The sequence below is a fragment of the Myotis daubentonii genome, chromosome 11 (assembly GCF_963259705.1).
Source record: "Myotis daubentonii chromosome 11, mMyoDau2.1, whole genome shotgun sequence".
Lineage (NCBI taxonomy): Eukaryota > Metazoa > Chordata > Mammalia > Chiroptera > Vespertilionidae > Myotis > Myotis daubentonii.
This window is the reverse complement of record NC_081850.1, coordinates 32,343,780-32,366,717: the sequence shown is the minus strand read 5'-3', so window position 1 is coordinate 32,366,717 and position 22,938 is coordinate 32,343,780. Positions and strand designations below refer to the sequence as shown.

General features: G+C 38.5%; 1 protein-coding gene across 1 annotated transcript in view; it reads right to left on the bottom strand.

The window, feature by feature from the left end:
- The window catches only part of KIAA2026 (KIAA2026 ortholog), a 108,855-nt gene that overhangs the window by 83,775 nt on the left and 2,142 nt on the right, over positions 1-22,938 (bottom strand). The window lies entirely within an intron of this gene.

The following is a 22,938-nucleotide window of genomic DNA, read 5'->3' as shown; positions in this document are numbered from 1 at the left end:
CAGCAACCCAGATAATCCTTTTAAAAGGAAATAAGATCATGTCATTCCCTGCCCTGTTTCCTCCAAAGCGTTCTAGTTACACTTAAAATATAATCCAAAGTTCTGATGGCCTATAAGACCTAGTATGATATGGCCCTCATCTACTTTCCAGCCCTCATTTTCTACCACTCTGCCCTTAGGTCTGTCTGTCCTGGCTATCAAAGTCTTCTTGTTACTCTCAGTCACACCAACATCGACTTTGCACCCGATCTTCATCCTGAAAGGCCTTCTTCCCCAGATATTTGTATGGTTAGGCACTATCACTTCATTCATTTGTCTGTTCAAATGCCAGCATATCTGAGAGGACTTCTTTGACTACTGTAACTAGGATCCCCATCACTCTCTATTTTCCCCTTCATATTACTTGTCACTATATTGCATTATATAATTACTTAAAATAAGCTTAATCTCACATTACAAGTATCTAGGTGAACAGTGAGACACACCAACAGCACAGTGGAGAGAGGTACAAAATAGATCCAAGTACAAAGGGCCAGGATGAGGCACTGGGGATGAGTCACTGGGACCACTTTTGAGGCAAGCAACCAAGAGGACGTGAGGTGAGGCACAGCCAGCAAGCACTGGGGCTCTGTTGTGAGGTGTGGGGCAAGGCTAAATGGGGACTCAGGAGACATCAGGTGAGCAGTGAGGAGCATATGAGGTGAGCGGGGGGTGGGAAACAAAAAGAAAAGAAAAAGATCCAAATACAATAGAAATTTAATGTACTATAAAAATGGTAAATAATGATTCCTGTCCTCATTAAGCTTACATGCTAGTAAAAAAATATATAAGCAAGCAAATATGTACATAAGTTCTAATTAAAAATTAGATATTATAAATTCTGTGAAGTAGCCAAGAATAATTTCTCTGAGGTAGTGATAGGAGGAGGAGCCACCATAACAAAAACAAATGAATGAACAAACAAAAAACCTTTGGAGATAGTGTTCTAGATAAAAGAAAGAACAAGTATAAAGGCCCTCAGTTGAGAAATGGCTTGGTAGGTATGTAAAGAACAGCAAGCCAAACTCCTTTCTATGCTCATAAATGCCACTGAAGTGCTTTAAGCAGAGTGCTGATGTCTCTTAATGTACATATTTCAAAGTTCACTCTGGCCGCTGGTTAAAAAACAGACTATAGGAGAAACAGCAGAAGCAGGAAAACAAGACAGGAAACTACAGGAGTATTCCAGGCAAGAGATAATGATTCTGTACTTCAGTGATGATGGAAAAAATAGACAAGATTTAAAATACAGTTTAGAGGAAGAAAACTCTGAACTGGTTCATATGCTTAATATGGGAAGTAAGTGAAAAGGTCTCAGCTAGTTTTTCTGCCTAGAGCAACTTGGTAGACAGTGGGGTCATTTACTCAGAAGGTAAGAATAGGCTTAGTAAAGGAAAACAAAACAACAATGCCGGGAGCCGGTCCACCCTTACTGCTTGACACAGTCGCTGCAGGGAAGAAACATCTGCACAGCATGTTTCAAGGGACCTGGCGCATATGACATACTGTTCTTAATATGTTTGCTCACCTTCTTGGCGCTATGTGTTTTAACCAAGGTCACCTCTCCGAGAAAGGTTGTTTCCCCAAGTAGGGATTTTCCCCTGAAGTTAGGGAGGGAATAAAACCCCTTAACTAAGTGCCAGGTGGGTAGTTAATCACTTTAACTACGAACCATCACGCTTAAGCTACATAATCTTTACTCCCTGGAATGGAGATAAGAAACGCCCTAAACTTTGGAATAGAGATTGATAGGATTGGAATTAACTGGTATAAATACAGATGTAACAAGACAACAGGACACAGAACCTAGAGACAGAACCTAGCAAGAGAGCATGGCAAAAGATCCTGGACAGAACCTGGCTACAAAACCTGGATAGAACATGGCAAGAGAACCTGACTAGAACCTGGTGACTGAACCTGGCTGGAGAACCTAGCGAGGGAACATGGCTACAGAACCTGGCTGGAGAACCTGGCTGGAGAACCTAGCAAGAGAACATGGACACAGAACCTGACTGGAGATCCTAACCAGAACTTCGCTGGAGATCCTGACCAGAACTTGGCTAGAGATCCTGGCTAGGCTGCTGATCAACTGAACGCTGTCTCTGTGTCCTTCCTTCTTCGCCGACTCCGTCCACACCTTTGGGGACCCCTGGACCTGCTGGGGTTGGACCCCAGCACAACAAAAGTTCAGTTTTGAATACGTTTAAAATGTGAGATGGCTATTAGATACCCAATTGAATAAAAGAAAATAGTAACCACAATAGTCTCTTGATAGTAGGAGACCAAGGGGCTGGTGAGAAGGGGAGACATTTTTATTGCATTACCTCTTGTACTATTTAATTTTTGCCACTAGATATACATATTTTTTTCAATTAATAAACAATTACTAAATTAAACACTAAGCCCTATATTGCTAAAAAAAAGTCCATGTATAATACAGTTACACTTCAATTATACCATTTAGATTTTCACAATAGTTGTATTTTATATGCATAATAATTTTAATAATTTGTATTACAAATACGAGAGGCCCGGTGCACAAAAATTTGTGCACTTGGGGGGGTCCCTCAGCCCGGCCTATGCCCTCTTACAGTCCGGGACCCCTCGGAGGATGTCCACCTGCTGGCTTAGGCCCGCTCCCTGGGGAAGTGGGCCCCAGCTGGCAGTCAGACATCACTCTGGCAGCCTGGCAGCCCTCGGGGGATGTCCACTTGCCAGCAGGGAGCAGAACTAAGCTGCAGTCGGACATCCTTAGCGCTGCTGAGGAGGCAGGAGAGGCTCCCACCACCACTGCTGTACTGGCAGCCATCAGCCTGGCTTGTGGCTGAGCAGAGCTCCCCCATGTGGGAGCGCAAGGAGGCAACCAATTGACATGTCCCTCTCACATCAATGTTTCTCCCCCTCCTTCTACTCTCTCTGAAAACCAACAGAAAAATATCCTCGGGTGAGGATTAAAAACCAAAAAAAAGCTAACAACTGATGATTACTTCTGTCTGGTTATTTTAAACTAGAGGTCCGGTGCACTAATTTGTGCATGGATAGGGTCCGGCAAGCCCACCCCAATGGGGGAGGGGGCGCGCCCCACCTGGTCAAACTCCCAGTTGAGGGGACAATTTGCATATTACCCTTTTATTATATAACATATTTGACCGTTTTCTATTATTTTCCAAATCTTCTTCAAAGAGCGTGTAGATTGCTTAGTATTTAATATATGGAAAGGAATGAATGAATGTTAACTATTAGAAAAAAGATTTAAACTGCTAATAAAAAAATAGGTCTGTTATTCTATAACTTACGCAGTCTTGCCATGAAAGTGTTTTAAAAATAAGACTTGCACCCTGGCTGGTGTGGTTCAGTTGGTTGAGTGTTGTCCCATGCACCACTGGGTTTTGGACTCCATTCCCAGTAGGGGATGTGCAGGAGACAGCCAATTGAAGTTTCTCTCTCATTGATGTTCCTCTCTCTCTCCCTCTCCCTTTCTTCCTCTCCCCCTCTCTCTCTCTCTCTCTCTCTCTCTCTCTCTCTCTCTCTCTCTCAAGTCAATAAACACATATTTTTAAAAAAATAAGTAACACTTGAGTATAACTAAGAACTTCTGAATTAAATTTTAACAAATTCCCTATAATGGAATTAATAAGTAGAAGAAATTACTAATGTATTGGCAACTGCACAATAACAAAGACTTAGATAAACTGGGGTATCTGTGGTTTTCATCCTTATTCAGTAGTCTGTGGATCACCACAAACTACCATCATATTTAGTCATTTCTAGAAACTTTTATTTAGGACGTTATGCTATTAATTTTAAGGCTATGTTCTTGTAATTATCTTTCTGTAACAAACTTGGGTCTATAAAACCCAAGCTGTCAAATTAAGCATTAAGCAACTGATGTCAATATGTGTTTGCAATTTCTTAATTATGTTTGTCATATTCCATTGTTTTAATTATTAGCAAACAAAGTTGTTGAAAATAACTTGGTAGACAAAAACTTAAATGGGTAAAGTTCTGTATATAACATATTTTTCCTGAGAACTGGGAGAAGACAGAAATTATTCAATTAGAAAAACAAAACAACTAAGTCCAACCTAAATTATGCATATATTTAAATCTAGCATATTATCTAAATATCTGGCTAAAGAAAGTATTGTCTTTCTCTTCTTTCCAGCATTACTTTAGAATTCTGCTTAATGTAAAACAAAATTTTCCAGATATATTTTGATATAATCCTTCATTAAATCCATTACCCAAGAGAAACAAAGTCAAATGCAAATTAAAATTGAGAGACGCTGAAAATTAAGGGATGGAAAAGGTTAAATTGACATTAGTTTTCTCCTCTAATTCATCTCAGATATGTGTCCCTTTTAACTTTCTAGCTTAAAAGCTTTTAATATAGTAACTCACTAAAATGGACTATCAAACTATCAGCACAGCATATTGGGCCCTGTATGATCTAGCTCCATAATTTGGCCTTCCCAGTCACACTTTGTCACTACTTTTCTATATATAACTACTAGAGGCCTGGTGCACAAATTCATGCACGGGTGGGGTCTGGCCGCCCGCCCCGATTAGGGTTGGTTGGGCCAAGCCAGCCAGAGGGAGGGGCCGAGAGAGGTTGGCCGGCCGGCCCCACCCCCTGGTCAAACTCCAAGTTGAACTCCCAGTCGAAGGAACAATTTGCATATTAGTCTTTTATTATATAAGACACTCTAGCCAAATTAAACTATTGGTATTCCTTAGCTATATACAGTGGCTTTTTTGCCTTTGTATTTTGAACATGCTATTCTTGTTGCCTGGAATGACCTGTATATCAACTTACGTTTATCAACTCCTATCTTTCCATATTCACCTTTGAATCCCTCCATAGTACCTATCAAATAATAAGCATTATAAATACACTACAGGCCTGGCGCATGGATTCCTGCACCGGTGGGTTCCCTCGGCCTGGCACCAGGCCTCTGGTATGCATATAAGATCTTCGGTTAATCTCTTCCCACCCTCCCCCCTTCCCTCTGAGATTCATCAGTCTGTTCCACGTTTCCATGCCTGTGCATTGAGCATCTGCCCCTGGTGGTCAATGTGCACCATAGCTACCGATCGGATGGACGTTTAGGCTTTTATATATATAGATGTTGAATAAAATGAACTATACCTGTCTTACTACATTAATCATACATATTTAATATAAATACTATATTCACCCCTGAAGGGAGGATATGATTCAATTCAATACCTATTAAGCTTCTCTGCACTTGAAGAGATACAAAAATGCAAATTCAATCTTAAAATTTAGTGAGGCAAATAGATATGCAAACAGTTAACTCTAATATCAAGGTATTCAAAAACTTCAGTATAAATCATATGACCCCCCAAAGGTGGGTTCTGTAAGAACAGAGGAATATATGGAACCCATGCTGAAAAGAAGAGGGAGAAAGAGATGTGCAAAGTTTTCCTGTGGAGATGACAAGTCTGCTGAGTTTTTTAAAGAGGAATTTTTACTTGATCTAATTAAATATATCATTTGATCTTTTTTCATATGCTCATTTATTTCATTAATTCAAGAATTGCCAAACAACTATTATGTATGCCCAAGACCCTGGAGATACAGTGGTGGAGAAGACATATCCTCTGCCCTAATAGAGACACAGTACAGAGAGGGAGACAGATATATTCCTAACATAATTTTTTTTAAAAAGCTATAAACATATGCAAAACAAAGACTCATGGATTACAAGGAAAAAAGCAATTAATTCTACATCAGGTTTCATAAAGGAGATGTCATCTGAGCTGAGCCTTAAGTAATATTAGAATTTCACTAGACATAGAAAGAAAGAGACTTCTAAGTAGATAGAGAAGGCACTCAAGATGTTTTAAAATTGTTCTGAATTTGATAAAATTAAAGGCCAATGACTGCAAATGGAATTCTGGAGAAAGCTCATGTCTAATTCAACACAGTGTCACTGGCAAAACCAGAATTAAACTCACTTTACTCACAAAGGTATGACATCTTCAGTATAGTAAGTCACATATTAAGACTTTCAATGTACTAAATACCAAGAAAGCTATTTCCAAGACATTCTTCCTCTAATATAATGCAGAACAAAACCATTACTTAAAGGTCAGAGTTAAACAAGTCTCTTTAAAAACCTAATAGTATAAACATTTGCATAATACAAGAGGTACTATTTAGATTCTCTGTTGTTATGGCTGTTAAAGGCCTAATTTTTTCTTCATTTAGTTAATTGGAGTTTTCTCCACTTTAACCAAACATCATTATAACTTACTGGATATTAGTTAATTCTGTGGTTTAAACATATGGTTCTTAACCTTTTTTGGGATCTATGTCTCTCTACTGACCTAATAAAGTTTTGCACCCTCTTTCTACAAAAACAAATTCATATTCCCTCTCTCACTCTCTCTCTCTCTTTCACACAAACACTTTTGAATACTGTGGGGGTGGGGGAAGGCTGTTTAGAGCTCCAGTTAAAAACTCTAAACTTTATAAAGGCTTGGAACTCATACAGAACTATAAAAGAGAATCACAAATTAAAATACCCATCAAAAGGCTATTAGGTCAATTAATATAATACTTTACCTGACATAATTCAGAGCAATGCTATGAGAGCTAACCTTGGATCTCTTTTCATTGCTCCCCAAAATCAAATGAGAAACACAACAAGTAGCTGACAAGTAATGTAAGATCATACAAACAAGTTTAAATAGGTACAAGCGGATGGGAATAGGACCTAAGGTACTTAACTTCAGGCTTTTGATTTCGACCAAACTGCTAGAACTAACCACAAATTTATATGAAATACAAAGGACAAAACATGAAATGCTATCAACAAAATCCAAGACTGTGGGAGACTAGACAAACAACCTTGTTTCTTCCAACAAAATCACTGCAAGAAAGAAGGGGACAGAGGTATGGATAAAGAGAGAGAAGGAGAAAGGAAAGAAAGGGAAATCTATACTTGCTATTAAGAATTCTTTTTTGTTTGATTCGGCATTATAGTTACATTTTAAACAAGAGTCCTCATCTCTGAGTTACAATCTGAAGCATTTATAGAATAATCTGCTGTCAATGATCTGTTCAAAAGATATAGAAGTTAGGTATATAGAAGACATGGATGAGGCAGAACCAGCCATAAATAAATATTGTTTGGGACTGGGTAACATGCACGAGGGTTCGAACCTTCTATTTTGCTTATTCCCCTTTCCCTTAATATATTTGTCTAGATCTCAGAAAGGAAAGGGAGAGTGAAAGAGAGAAAGAAACATCAATAATGAGAATCATCTATCAGCTGCCTCCCGAACGCCCCCACTGGGGATGGAGCCCACAATCCCGTATGTGCCCTGGCATGTGCCCTGACCAGATATTGAAAGGCGACCCCCTGGTTCATAGGTTGATGCTCAACCACTGAACTACACTGGCCAGGCCCGTTTTGCTTTTTTATGTGTTAGAAATTCTGTGATTAAAAGTTTTAAAACAATGGAAAACTAATCTAAAAATAGTTTGCTTTGTGTAATATTCTATGACAAACTCATGACTTTCAATGTCCCACCATTCTTTTTTCTTTTTTTTTTAATATATTTTATTGATTTTTTACAGAGAGGAAGGGAGAGGGATAGAGAGCTAGAAACATCGATGAGAGAGAAAAATCAATTAGCTGCCTCCTGCACACCCCCTACTGGGGATGTGCCCGCAACCAAGGTACATGCCCTTGACCAGAATCAAACCTGGGACCCTTCAGTCCGCAGGCCAACACTCTATCCACTGAGCCAAACCAGTTAGGGCCCACCATTCTTTTTTTTTTTTTTAATTGATTTCAGAGAGAGAGAGAGGAAGGAGGGAGAAACATCAATATGAGAGAGAAACATCAATGTGAGAGAGAAACATCGATCGGTTGCCTCCCATACACCCCAACTAGGGACTGAACCTGCAACTTGGGCATGTGCCTTGATCTGGCAACCTTTCAGTGTAGAGGGCAATGCTTAACCAATAGAGCCACACCAGCAAGGGCTCCATTCCTTTTCAGAGCAAAATTCAAACACCTGGTATCATGTCTCCTTACTCTCCTCTCCCCACAACACTTTCATTTTTTACCAGTTACTTCTTCAAGGTGTATTCCATGTAGACATGAGCATATGAGTCTGCTTCTCTTTCCTCCTGTCTTCCCTTCATTCCAACTCTAACCCAAAATACAATGCTAATAAGGGTTGACAAGTGTAAAAGCAGTGCAAAATAAAAATACTTGAATGAAAGGAAAACTCTAAATTGTGAGGTGAAAATCAAACATGAAACAATGTAACTATACCCTGAAACATCAGTCCTCAAACCTTATTGTGCATAAAAATCAATTCAGGAGAGAAGTAAGATGGCTGCATAAGTAAATGCCGGTACTCATTGTTTCCCACACCCATATCAAAACTACAATTAAAATACAGGACAACCATCAAAATTTAGAACCATCTGAAAGTTGGCTGAATGGAAGTCCTGTAACTAGAGAAGAAGAAAGCACACTAAGACTGGTAGAAGGCATGGAGGCTTGGAATGGGCTGGTCCGACACCCATGTGTGGTGTTTTTTTAATCAGGAGGGATATCTCCAAGACCTCCTGTGAGGAGCTAGGGGTCTCAGCCCCAAACCAGACCCCCAGCCCAGGGTTCCAGAGCTGGGAAGAGAAGTCCCTGTAACTTTGAGCTGTAAAACCAGTGAGGATTGTGGCTGCGGGACTAGGAAGCTCCTGAAGACCCAGGTGTTTCTCTTAAAGGGCCAGAGCACGAACTTATTTGGAGTCAATCCCTCTTATCTCCAGTGCCAGGCAGCTTTGGGGGACCCAAGGACATACGGGAAGAAACTGGATTGTCTGGCAGTGGGGTAGGAACTTGGAGGCCACTTTCTTCCACAGGGGGTGCTCACAGGAGTCACTGTTCCTATGCTGGGACCTCCCTGGTCACAGAACTGACTGGCAGCCATATCTGACTTTCCATCAGCCTGGCTCACACTGTTCATTCCACCCTGGTGATTCCCTGAGACCCCACCCCATCTAATTTGCAGCCCCACCCAAGCTGTTTGCACCAGCTTTTACATATGAATGGCTTGTCCTGGTTCAGGCTACAGACTTTGCTAAAATCTCTCAAACATGCAGCAGCTGGTGTCAGCATGCTCCAAACCTACCAATAAAAGGCCCAAGACCTGGCACTAGCATCAGCCTGCCTTGCTTCACAGCTGGGCCTTGCCTGGGCACTTCACAAGCCCAATAGAAGTAGCAGCTATCTGCAGACCTCTCTGTAGCTCCTGCCAGGTGGTCCCAGGCAATGGCTGACTTTGCACCTTCCAGGAGGCCCCCAGAACGGTGCATCCAGTGAACACCTTCATACCATACCATATTATAACTCTACACATCCACAAGTGACACATTCAAGAGGCAGACTCAGAGAGCACCAAAGCCGCACTGAAGCAAGTCCTGCTCCATGGGGGGGGAGGGGGGGGGCTGCATAGCAGCTCTTCCACTGTAGTAGCAGCTGGCCCTGACAGCCAATTGGCCTGGAGATCAATTCCTCCCAGTGACACTAACAGCAATCAAGGCTCAACTACAAGACTGTGTACACAGCCTACACAGGGGCATACCTAGAGTGCCCAGCTCAGGTGACTGGGGAGGCTGAGCCACTGGGCCCTACAGGACACCTACTACACAGGTCACCCTGCCAATTCCAGGGGATATGGCAGCGCTACTTAATACATAGAAACAAACACAGGAAAACAGACAAAAGACAGAGACAAAGAAATATGTCACAAATGAAAGAAATGGAACCAAGCAAACTACTAGATACAGAGTTCAAAACTATGGTTATAAGGTTACGCAAGGATCTTCATGAGAACTTCAAGGAACTTAGTGTGTCTTTCAAGGATCTTAGTGAGAATTTCAAAGACATGAAAAAGGACAAGTCAGAAATTAAATACACACTAACTGAAATAAAGAATAATTCACAGGGATTCAACAGTAGAGTAGAGGATTCCGAGAATCAAATCAATGATTTGGAATATGAGGAAGCAAAAAACACCCAACCAGAAGAGCAAAAAGGAAAAAGAATAAAAAAATATAAAGATAGTATAAGGAGCCTCTTGGACAACCTCAAGCATATCAACATTCACACCATGGGGATGCCAGAAGGAGAAGAGAGAGCAAGATATTGAAAACCTATTTGAAGAAATACTGACAGAAAACTTCCCCTACCTGGTGAAAGAAATAGACTTGAAAGTCCAGGAAGCACAGAGAATCCCAAACTAGAGGAACCCAAAGAGGCCCCACAAGACACATCACAATTAAAATGCTAAGGCTTAAAGACAAAGAGAAAATCTTAAAAGCAGCAAGAGAAGAGCAATTAGTTACCTACAAGGGAGCACCCATATGACTGTTAGCTGACTTCTCAACAGAAACATTGCAAGCTAGAAGGGAGTGGCAAGAAATATTCAAAAGGATGAATAGCAAGGATTTACAACAAAGCTATCATTTAGAATTGAAGGTCAGATAAAGAGCTTCACAGACAAGAAAAAGCTAAAGGAGTTCATCACTACCAAACCAGTATCACATTAAATGTTGAAGGGTATTCTTTAAGAAGAAGAAGAGAAAGAAAAACAAACAATAAAATGACTACATATCTATCGACAATCTACACTAATAAAAGAGAAACATGCAAATTGGTGTCACTCCGCTACACCCACCAGCCAATCAGGTGAGTATGCAAATTAACCCAACAAAGATGGTGGTTAATTTGCATATGCAGGCGTGGAGCAAAGATTGAAGACAACTAGGATGGGAGGGAAGCCAGCAGGGCGGCGGAGGCGGGAGGGAAGCCCACCTCGGCGGTTTCACTCCCTTCTCCGCTTCGCTCAGGCCACAGGAAGCCCTATTCTTGCAGGAATCTTCCTGCAGTAGGCCTCTAGTTGAATCTATAAGTCAAAATAAATGAACAAGAAATCTAATGAACAAAACAAACTAGTGAATAAAATAGAATCAGAGGCATGGAAACATGGAACAGGCTGACAAATCTCAGAAGGAAGGAGGGAAGGAGGGGGTGGAAAAAGATTAACCAAAGATCTTACATGCATATATGCATTACCTATGGCCACAGACAATAGGGTGGTGAAGGCCTGGAGCGGGACGTAAGCCAGGTGAAGGGGGATAATTGGGGGAGGGGGAAGAGGGGGACACCTGTAATCCTCTCAACAATAAAGACTTTAAAAAAAAAAATCATCCAGGAGTTTATTAAAAATGTAGATTCCTAATCTCTGCTCTAAGATTCTGAATTAACAGATTTAAATATGTTATTCTGGGGCCAAGGAAGGTGCTTTTGAACACCATTCTAATGCTGGCAATCTGGGAAACATCCTTTGAGAGACATGAACCTCCAAACCTTTGAAAATGACCTTAGAACATATAGAATGTAAAACTGTTCACCACTTACTGCTTAACTTCAAGTCAACATTTATAGAAGTCAAACAACAAACCAACCAGAAAAAGTCCCAGCCCTCATAGATTTTAGATTCTAGTGAGAAAGGAGAAAGAGATATGTGTAATTAAATCATACTATAAGTTAGAATGCAACAAATGAAGGAAAACAAAGGAAGTTTAAAAAAATAGATAATGTCTAGGGAGAAGGATAGTACTTTAATAGTGTGCTCAGAAAAGGCTTACCAATAAGGTAGCACCAAATCTGAAAGTGAGGAAGCTAGGAAATTAGTTTATCTGTACAAAGAGAATTAATTTTAAACCTGTTTTTCCTCAAGCACAAGTATTCAAGAAAAATATAAAATGTCTTCAATTTTATTTAATGATTATACTCTAATATATTTATCTTCCAATTTTAGTAATTCAGATGTTAAAACTGAGCTATGGATTAGCACAGAAACAATTTAAATTTACACTTCGATTTGAAAACATATATATGTAATAAGTTTTTCAGATGGTCTGTTTCTCTCCTTCCGTGCAAATGAAGTGGACTCTGTTCTTATTTTTAAAACAAACTTGAGAAAAAACCCTGAATTCACCAGGAATTGTGTATTTAGCAGAATACTGGTGTCCCTTTATTTGTCTATTTGTTAAGCAGCCCACCACTAAAGTTGAAGAGCAGTTTAAAACATAAAATATGAATGGACATAGTCCTAGAAAAATACAATCTTTCAAAACTCAATCTGGAAGAATCTAAAAATCTCAACAGGCCAATAACTATGGAAGAAATTGAAGCAGTCATCAAAAAGCTTCCAGCAAACAAAAGCCCAGGACCAGACGGCTTCACAGGGGAGTTTTACCAAGCATTCAAGGAAGAACTAAAACCTATCCTCCTCAGACTATTCCAAAAAATTCAAGAGGAAGGAAAACACTTCCCCGCTCATTCTATGAAGCCAGCATCACCCTAATACCAAACAGAGACAACACAATGAAAGAGAATTATAGGCCAATATCCCTCATGAACATAGATGCCAAAATACTAAACAAAATTCTAGCAAATCGGATCCAGCAGTACATCAGAAAGATCATACACCACAACTAAGTAGGATTTATCCCGGGGATGCAAGGATGGTACAATATCCGCAAATCAATAAACGTGATACATCACATAAACAAATTGAGAGATAAAAATCACATCGTCATATCAATTGATGCAGAAAAAGCATTTGACAAAATTCAACACCCATTTTTGATAAAAACTCTCAGCAAGGTGGGAATAGAAGGATCATACCTCAACATAATAAAAGCCATATATGACAAACCCACAGCCAACATCATACTCAATGGGCAAAAACTAAAACCATTTCCCCTAAAAACAGGAACAACACAGGGATGGCCCCTCTCACCACTCCTGTTCAACATAGTACTGGAAGTACTAGCCATTGCGATCAGACAAGAAGAAGAAATAAAAGGCATCCAAATTGGAAAAGAAGTAAAACTGTCCTTATTTGCAGACGACATGATACTGTACATAGAAAACCCTAAAGACTCCATCAAAAAATTATTAGACTTAATACGTGAATTTGGCAATATAGCAGGATACAAAATTAATGCCAAGAAATCTAAGGCATTTCTTTACATCAATAGTGAACTTACAGAAAGGGAGACTAAAAAAGCAATCCCATTTACCATGGCACCAAAAAAATTAAGATATCTAGGAATAAACTTAACTAAGCAGGTAAAAGACTTATATGCGAAAAACTACAGGACACTGAAAAAGGAGATAGAGGAAGACATAAACAGATCGAAGAACATACCATGTTCATGGATTGGTAGAATCAACATCATCAAAATGTCCATACTACCCAAAGCAATTTATAGATTCAATGCAATCCCCATTAAATTACCAACGGCATATTTCACAGATCTAGAACGAGCGTTTCAAAAATTCATCTGGAATAAAAAAAAGACCCCAAATAGCTGCAGCAATCCTGAGAAAGAAGAACAAAGTAGGTGGGATCTCAATATCAGATATCAAGTTGTATTACAAAGCCACTGTTCTTAAAACAGCTTGGTACTGGCACAAGAACAGACATAAAGATCAATGGAATAGAACAGAGAACCCAGAAATCGACCCAAACCACTATGCCCAATTAATATTCGACAAAGGAGGCAAGAGCATACAATCGAGTCAAGACAGTCTCTTCAATAAATGGTGTTGGGAAAATTGGACAGATACATGCAAAAAGATGAAACTAGACCACCAACTCACATCATACACAAAAATAAACTCAAAATGGATAAAGGACTTAAACATAAGACGGGAAACCATAAAAATACTAGAGGAATCCACAGGCAATGAAATTGCAAACATATGCTGAAGGAATTTCTTCTCTGATACTGCTCCTAGGGCAATGGAAACTAAAGAGAAAATAAACAAATGGGACTACATCAAAATAAAAAGCTTTTGCACAGCAAAGGAAACCATCAACAAAACAACAAGAAAGCACACTCCATGGGAGAACATATTTGCCAATCATATCACCGATAAGGGTTTGATCTCCAACATTACAGGGAACTTATGCAACTTAACAAAAGGAAGATAAACAATCCAATCAAAAAATGGGCAACAGCCCTAGCCGGTTTGGCTCAGTGGATAGAGCATTAGCCTGTGGACCACGAAGCGTCCCGGGTTCGATTCCAGTCAAGGGCACATGCCTGGGTTTCGGGCTCGATCCCCAGTGTGGGGTGTGCGGGAGGAAGCTGACCGGTGATTCTCTCTCTCTCTCATCGTGGATGTTCTGGCACTCTCTCCCTCTCCCTTCCTCTCTGAAATCAATAAAGATACATTTAAAAAAAATAAAATGGGCAACAGACCTAAATAGACACTTCTCAAAAGAGGACATACAGAAGGCCGAAAGACATATGAAAACATGCTCAAAGTCACTAATTATATGAGAAATGCAAATCAAAACGACAATGCGGTATCATCTCACACCTGTCAGAATGGCTATCATCAACAAATCAACAAACAACAAGTGTTGGAGAGGATGTGGAGAAAAAGGAACCCTTCTGCACTGCTGGTGGGAATGCAGACTGGTGTAGCCATTGTGGAGAGCAGTAAGGAGTTTCCTCAAAAAACTAAAAATAGAACTCCCATTTGACCCAGTGATTCCACTTCTAGGAATATATCCCAAGAAGCCAGAAACACCAATCAGAAAGGATATATGCATTCCTATGTTCGTAGCAACACAATTCACCATAGCTAAGATTTGGAAACAGCCTAAGTGTCCATCAGCAGATGAGTGGAATAAAAAACTGTGGTACATCTACACAATGGAATACTACACTGCGGTAAAAAAGAAGGAATTATTGCCATTTGCAACAGCATGGATAGAACTGGAGAGCATTATGCTAAGTGAAATAAGCCAGTCAGAGAAAGATAAATACCACATGATCTCACTCATTTGTGGAATATAGAGTACAACATAGACTGATGATCAAGGACAGATCCAAAGACAGAGAAACAGCGATCAGACTATCAATCCCCAGAGGGAAAGTAGGGGAGGGAGGAAGTAAGGGGAAGAGATCAACCAAAGGACTTGTATGCATGCATATAAGCCAAAGCAATGGACACGGACAACAGGGGGATGAGAGCATTGAGTGGGAGGATTGGGGGGGGGGGGGGGCGCGGGGAGGTTGGGGATTATTGGGAAATGAGGACACATTTGTAATACCTTAACCAATAAAGAAATTTTAAAAAAAGGGAAAAAAAATAAAAAAATAAAGATAAACTGTGTTCCTTGCGAAACACATGATGCTAATAAAATAAACAAAACATAAAATATGAGATGCCATAGGGAAAATAATCCCAATATTCTAATCGTGGTACGCATTTCTGTGGGTGAGATTTTCTTTCTGATATCAATCTCATACAACTGAAAATGTTACACCAATACCATAAATGACAATGTACTAGGGTAGTTCTAAATTGTAAGATTTAAGTAAAACAGTTTACCTTTAAAGTTTCTGCAAACCCAAATGTCATTATAAATTGAGATTTGAAAGAAAACTTAAGTCTAGCAAACGAGATGTATCTGAGAGAGGGTTGGGGATATCCTTTGGAAAGAGAAGATCCCCCAAATACTTCATGTGTTAAATAACAAATCAAACGCTTTCTGCATTATATCTTGGCAGTGTTTTTTCACTAATTCTAATTTAGAAGGTTTAAACTCTCACAAAAGAGAAATATTAGTAAAGTATTTACAAAATATAGCAAGAGGGCCCTAACTGGTTTGGCTCAGTGGATAGAGCGTTGGCCTGTGGACTAAAAGGTCCCAGGTTCGATTCCGGTCAAGGGCATGTACGTTGGTGGCTGGCACGTCCCCAGTAGGGGGTGTGCAAGAGGCAGCTGATCGATGTTTCTCTCTCATCAATGTTTCTAACTCTCTATCCCTCTCCCTTCCTCTCTGTAAAAAATCAATAAAATATATTAAAAACAAAAACAAAATATAGCAAGAGATTTAATCAAGCAGTTTTACCTTAAACTGGTTATTACAATCTGTATTCTCTTTTTTTATCTTGTAGTGGGATAGAAATGAATTTCCAGACATACATTTAAAGAAATATGCCCTAGCTGGTTTGGCTCAGTGGATAGAGCAGTGGTTCTCAACCTTCCTAATGCCGCGACCCTTTAATACAGTTCCTCATGTTGTGGTGACCCCCAACCATAAAATTATTTTCGTTGCTACTTCATAACTGTAATGTTGCTACTGTTATGAATCGTAATGTAAATATCTGATATGCAGGATGTATTTAGGCGACCCCTGTGAAAGGGTCGTTCGACCTCCAAAGGGGTCGCGACCCTCAGGTTGAGAACCGCTGGGATAGAGCATTAGTCTGTGGACTGAAGGGTCCTGGGTTCAATTCTGCTCAAGGGCACATGCCCAGGTTGTGGGCTCAATCCCCAGTAGGGGGCGTACAGGAGGCAGCCAATCGATGATTCCCTCTCATCATTGATGTTTCTCTCTCTCTCCCTCTCCCTTCCTCTCTGAAATCAACAAAAATATATTTTAAAAAAAGAAATATAAAATCTGTCAGAAGAGTTATTTTTTTCTGAAGGTACTTTCAAATAGCTGTACTCAAATGCCTTAAATATGAAAGTTTTGTGTGAGTTCTTAGCACTAGCTATTTCAAGTTCTTAAAACTGTACTTACAAAATCTGTAGATTTTATATTTTGAACATTAAAATAAAACTGTAGAAAAAATTATCAAGTGAAAGCGAAAATTAAAAATCACCTACAGTTCCACTACTCAGTTACACATTTAATATGAATGTATACTATCTTACAACTTCAGTGATATATATGGTTAACCCTATTTTACCAATACATAATTTAATCAAATTTGTAAATAGTAATTTCCTTTAAGTAAAATCTTTTAACCATAAAATATGCTTATTGTAAAAAATCTAGGACATATAGAAAAGTTAAAAGAAGAAAATGAAAAATAGCCATGATCTTTCTACTTAGTAATAGCCATTATTAACACTTTTTTGGTTTGCCCAAGTATTTTTTCAGTGTATATACTTAATATCCTGGCTTTTAAGCATGATTAATTCTGGAATATTCACAGGTCCGAGGTGGGAGATAATATACAAAGGGCTAGGTGATAAATAATACTACCACTGGGGTTTATTATTCATTCCCAATTTTTAAAAAAAGCACCTCAATTAATGTGTATTTTAAAGATTTATATCACTATGCAAGTTTCTTAGAAATGAACACTGCTATTATTTGTTCTTGAAAATGAAAACTGCCATGATTTGTTCCGGGCACCTCTAAGTTCAGGGACATAGCCTACAGATGACTTGAAAGCTAAAACACAACTACTGAAAGGGATCCAATCTTCTTTCCAAAAACATGATTTTCTTTCCCCCTGCTCCAGTTTTTCTTAGAAATAAAAATGTAGTTATAAATTGATTAAGGAGGGCACAGATACAATGAGAAACAGACAAGAAGGCAGAACACATTAGAATCTATTGGTGCATTTTTACTGTATTAAATCTAAATCAGTCTCAAATTAATATTTTCAAATGGAACAAAATTTCCTAAAATAATAAAGTCTGTAAGTTTACTATATAAAATAACTTTTACTTATTTCAGAATAAATTCTTTTCATCTTCATTAACTGCCTCTTCTTAATTAACCATTTCAGCTTTTAATATATATCATACACAGTTTAATCATCTTCTTCTAAACTTTCATCTTTCCAGTAAATGTACTCAATACTTACATAAAGTTCTGCCTTTAGGTCCCCTTTGTATTTTAACTAGCGTACCTGGGAAATCTCATTCACTCCCGTGTCTTCAACCATCACCTTTCTGCAGGTTAAATCCTAATCAAATATTCTCGAATCTTGCCCTACTCACTCAGCTGAGCTACATATGCAGCCTTCCCATAATTATCAGCTGAGTATCTTCAAATAAATGCCTCCTCTCATATTCCCTCAGAAGCATCACCACCATCACCTAGGCTTGAATTCATTTTGGACATCATCCTTTCCTTCACATCCCACATCCAATAGCTTGCCATTTTACCTGCTGAATATACCTCTTTCATATCCTCATCCACTTTTTTTCCTACTGCCTATTATCTTTTCATGGAATTAACTCAATAGCCTTTTAACTGGTTTCTTTTCTTCATTCTCTGTTCTTCCATGTCAGCTTTCAAACTCACAATACTAGTAAAATCATGTCACCCCTTAGCTAAAACCTATGATAGATCTATACTGCCTACATTCTAACTTCCTTAGCAAGCAATTAAGAATCTTTATAGCTCCAATCTACCTTTCTACACTTATCTGCCACTACAGCCCTTCATTATCCTATACTCTAATGATTAAGTGATTAAGTTAATCACTGGGTATAAACTATTCCTCTGGGATACTCTGCACTCCTTTGACTCCATACCTTCGATTGTTTCTGTTTATCTACCACCTTGAAATAAGAAATAATGTCGTATTTATCATTGTATCTACAGGGCTTTACTTAACATATAATAGTTGAAGTAATTGTTAAATGAACTCCTCAACTTCATCTATCAATGTTCTATCCACCCTCCAAAACTTTAACCTCTAGAATAAAATCTAATGAAGTATTTTTCAATTCCAGCTCCTTCCTCCTTCCTTGCAGTTACAACTCCTTTGCACCCCCTTAGTACTTTATAATAAAGCTCACCACAGTAGTCTTCAAGGTATGCACCCTTGCAATATAGTTATTTCATGAGCTGAATGAACCAAGATCTACCATCCTGATTATGTTCTCTCATTTGTAAGGGAGGAAAAACTAAGGTACTAAATACAAATTCTTCAATCAAGGGTTTCCTCCTGTAATTTTACAAAGCCTTTTGGGCTCCCAGCAGGAAAAAAAAAAAAAATCATATGATACCACCAAATATATCAAGATTTCATGATAGTCTGCAAATAGTTGCATGATTGCCAGGTGTTCTGACAATGGAATAAATTTGAGAATGAACCACAGTTTTAAGATATTTTACTTTTTATCATAACTGTATATGTACCATCTTTTAAACCTCTTGGGGAGAAAAACTGCCTCCCAAGTACCCAGCAGGTACTCAATAAATGTCTTAATTAAAATACCTCACCCTTTCATCACTGCACTCAATACTTAGGTTTAGCTCTGTTGGGATCACTGATGATGCCTCTTCTTTAACCACAACCTTTTAAAAGTAGAAAAAGCAATCTTCTGACTATATAGCAATATTCTTAAAGCTTTCAAAAACATCATGGTTTAAAATTTGCCAGAGTCAAAAATTCTTATTACTATTTGACAGTTTCTAAAGCTTTGTGCATAATTTCCTAACTGTTAAGTATTCACTATTCCTTTCCACTTATTTTCTCCCCATTTTTAATGATAATTGATATTTCTTTCAGTTGCTTCAAATGAATGAGATCCCTTCTAAAACTATAACCTTCCTGAGAATAGATATGTTGTTTCTTGGTTCTAGTTATATTACAAATATGCATAACATGTTGGTATATATTACCAACATATATTAACATATTATTATACTTATGAACTACAGACATAGTGCTATTAAAAACACCACAAAAAGCAAGCCAAGCCCTGGCAGGTTTTGCCTCGTGGTTAAAGTGTGGGACCCAGCACCAAAAGGTTGCTGGTTGAAGGGCAATGTACCTGGGTTGCAGGTTCCATCCCTGGACCAATAGGGGCTTGTGCTGGAGGCAACCAATCAATATGTCTCTCTCTCCCCCCTCCCACTCTATCTGAAAGCAATGAAAAAATATCCCTGGGTGAGGATTAAATAAATAAAATAAAATCTCTCTATATAAAGGGCTAATATGCGAAGTGTTCCCTCAGGAGTTCGACCAGGAGACTGGGAGTTTGATTGCTCGCGATGACGTGCACTGACCACCAAGGGGTGGCACGAACAAAGGAAGGCTCCGGCTGGCAGCCGGAAGGCCCCGATTGGCCCTGATCGCTGGCCAGGCCTAGGGATCCTACCTGTGCACAAATTTCATGCTCCGGGCCCTTAGTTTGAATACACTGACCTTGTAATATTTTCTTTCCTCACCCCAATCAATCACCCTGCATATCTCCTGGGTTGCAGACACTATCTGGAGACCATACTGTAGCCATATAGACTATAGTTCCCAGAAACATTATATTATTTCATACCTTTCATTCACTAAAGTTCAGCATTCTGGAATGCTCATTTCAAACCCTCCAAAAAAAATCCCAGCAGCAATATTCAACTTAGAAAGTCAGTTCAAGTGTATACTTCTATCTGATGTCTTGTAAGTACTGTAGTCTCTTTCCCCTTTCTCCTTCTTCCTCTCAATTGTCCCTTCCCTTCAGATTTATGTCTCCTTCCTCTTAAATTTCTCTGTACCTTGTTTATACATCCATTACAGAATCATTATCTTTTTAAAGTCTCCGTTTCCCTACTCAACTATAAACCATTTAAAAGCAGAGAACTTAACTTTTGATTTCAGGGACTTGAATGTCTTGCTCTGACAGATACCCTCATATACAATCAACAAATCTAGCCTAGCACTCTCATAGCACAGATGAAGCAATCGAGATTCAAGTTATATAATGAGTCCGAAGTACTAATTCCATTGGGCTGTTCTATATTAACTAGGAGCCCAGTAAGTGAAATTCATGCACAGGTAGGGTCCCTAGGCCTGGCTGGTGATCAGGGCCGAACAGGGCCTTCCTTCCCCCAGCTGCTGGCCAGGGCCTTCCTTTATTCTGCGCCACCCCCTGGTGGTCAGTGCACATCATAGTGAGCGGTCAAACTCCCAGTCAATTGAACTCCCAAGGGGACAATTTGCACATTAGCCTTTTATTATAAAGGATATAGCATCCTTTTAACCTAATCTAACTTGTCTTGTGCTCACTAAAGGACTCACTAGTATATAAAGCAGATGTAAAGTTCTTACTATACATTTGAAAATAAGAGCTAATTGAATATCTAACAAAAGACAGGACAAAACTTAAATGAACCCTGGCTGGGTAGCTCAGTTGGTTAGAGCGTTGTCCCGATATGCCGAAGTTGAGGGTTCAATCCACAGTCAAGAAACATATAACAATCAACCAATGAATGCATAAATAACTGGAACAACAAATTGATGTTTCTCTCCTTGCCTCTCTCTCTAAAATCAGTAAATACAAATGTAAATAAAACACACAACATACCTTAAGTGATAATATCTAAATGATTGTTTTTTTTTATAGTACTAAGATACCATGTACCACTTATTTACATATAAGGTATCTGGGTCATCTATTTGCTGAAAATCTTATTTATATGGACAGTCTACAGAACATTGCTCTGGAACATCTATATATCCTAAATGCATACTGAAGAGTTGCAACCTATGCTTTTTTCTCAAAGTTGTGCCCACTCAAAGCATTTATTGAGTAGGCTAGTACATAAAAAGAAATGACTTCCCATTATCAACCAGTGTGGTCTGACAAACCCATTATTTATAAAACTTTTATCTGTTTAAGACCATCATATTACTTTTTGCTACTAAAATGCAAGAATTTTATCTCTCTTAAAATAATGTCACATATGTATTATGTTTACAAACAAGAGACTTTATAAGTTTAAATTCTAAGTATGGATGCTATTAAATCATGTCAGAATGAGCATAAGCCCCTGGGATTGATTCTAAGCATTTAGAAATTTACCTTTATATACCTTTATGTGAAAGAGAAATAGTCTCCCTTGCTCTTTTGTGGGACTAGAAAATTATTTACTATACACACAATGCTTTTGAAAATATCTGTAATTCATTCAAACCCATATGCTGCTTCTTAGCACTTTCATACGGCCATTCTCTTGCCTCATCCTAAATCCTATTTCTACATCTATAAAACTGGATACTTGGATTAGATTAAATCTATGAGTCCTTCCACAATCTAAAATCTTGTGACATCAACTTGAGTTTATGTCGGTCTACAAAACACTGTGGAGTCAAGGGTAACAAATACACTACATACAAGGATAATGTTACTAAAAGAGTATATAGAGTAATCTACAAAGCAAATTTGTGAATAATTGTTACCAAATAATTCTACTTTATAAAAGGATTCAAGAAGAATCCTACTGTTTTCAATGAAAGAAGTCACTGGTGGTAGTGAAAACAGCATAAAGAAGCCAGTTGACAAATTAGATCACTTTAAAATTACAATTATAAATCAAGGACCAAAAAATTAACAACTACTCCAGAAAAACACTAGTAGAATGCCCCGTTTCAGATATGAGAAAAATATTCATTTTATTCAACTACTACTACTATAAAGATAAACATTTATATTTGGCTCACTATGGGACCAGCACTGTTGACTTTACATGTAACTCATTTAATCCTACAGCAATCCCATGAGGTAGGTACTATTATTATCCCCATTTTACAGATGATGAAACTAAAGCCAAAGAAGTAAAGGGACTTGTTCAAGTTCACTTCAGCTAGTAAAGAGTCAAACTACCATTCAACTATTTTCAGCAACAGTCAATTATTTTTCTATTCCTAAAAAATTGCCACTTGAGAAATTAATTTGGCTTGTATAAATTACGTAATCATTAGAAATTTATACGTTTTAGTAGCCTCCATTATTTCCTCTTACTAAATTGGATATATGGGTGGAGTACACCAGCAGCACGGTGCCACCTGAAGAGCCTATGATTTGTGGTAGAATACACACAAATATCTAAACGTATTAACAATTTTGCGTTGATGCACCCACTATAATTGCAAAAGTTCAGTCTCCTGAGATGAAGCTGAGAGAAAAGATCAGGAGTACACCAGAGTAATCATTAACCATTTAATAACTCCATAAATCTCCGATGGCCGACAATGGGGTAGAAAAACGATACTATTTTTTAATGGTATGA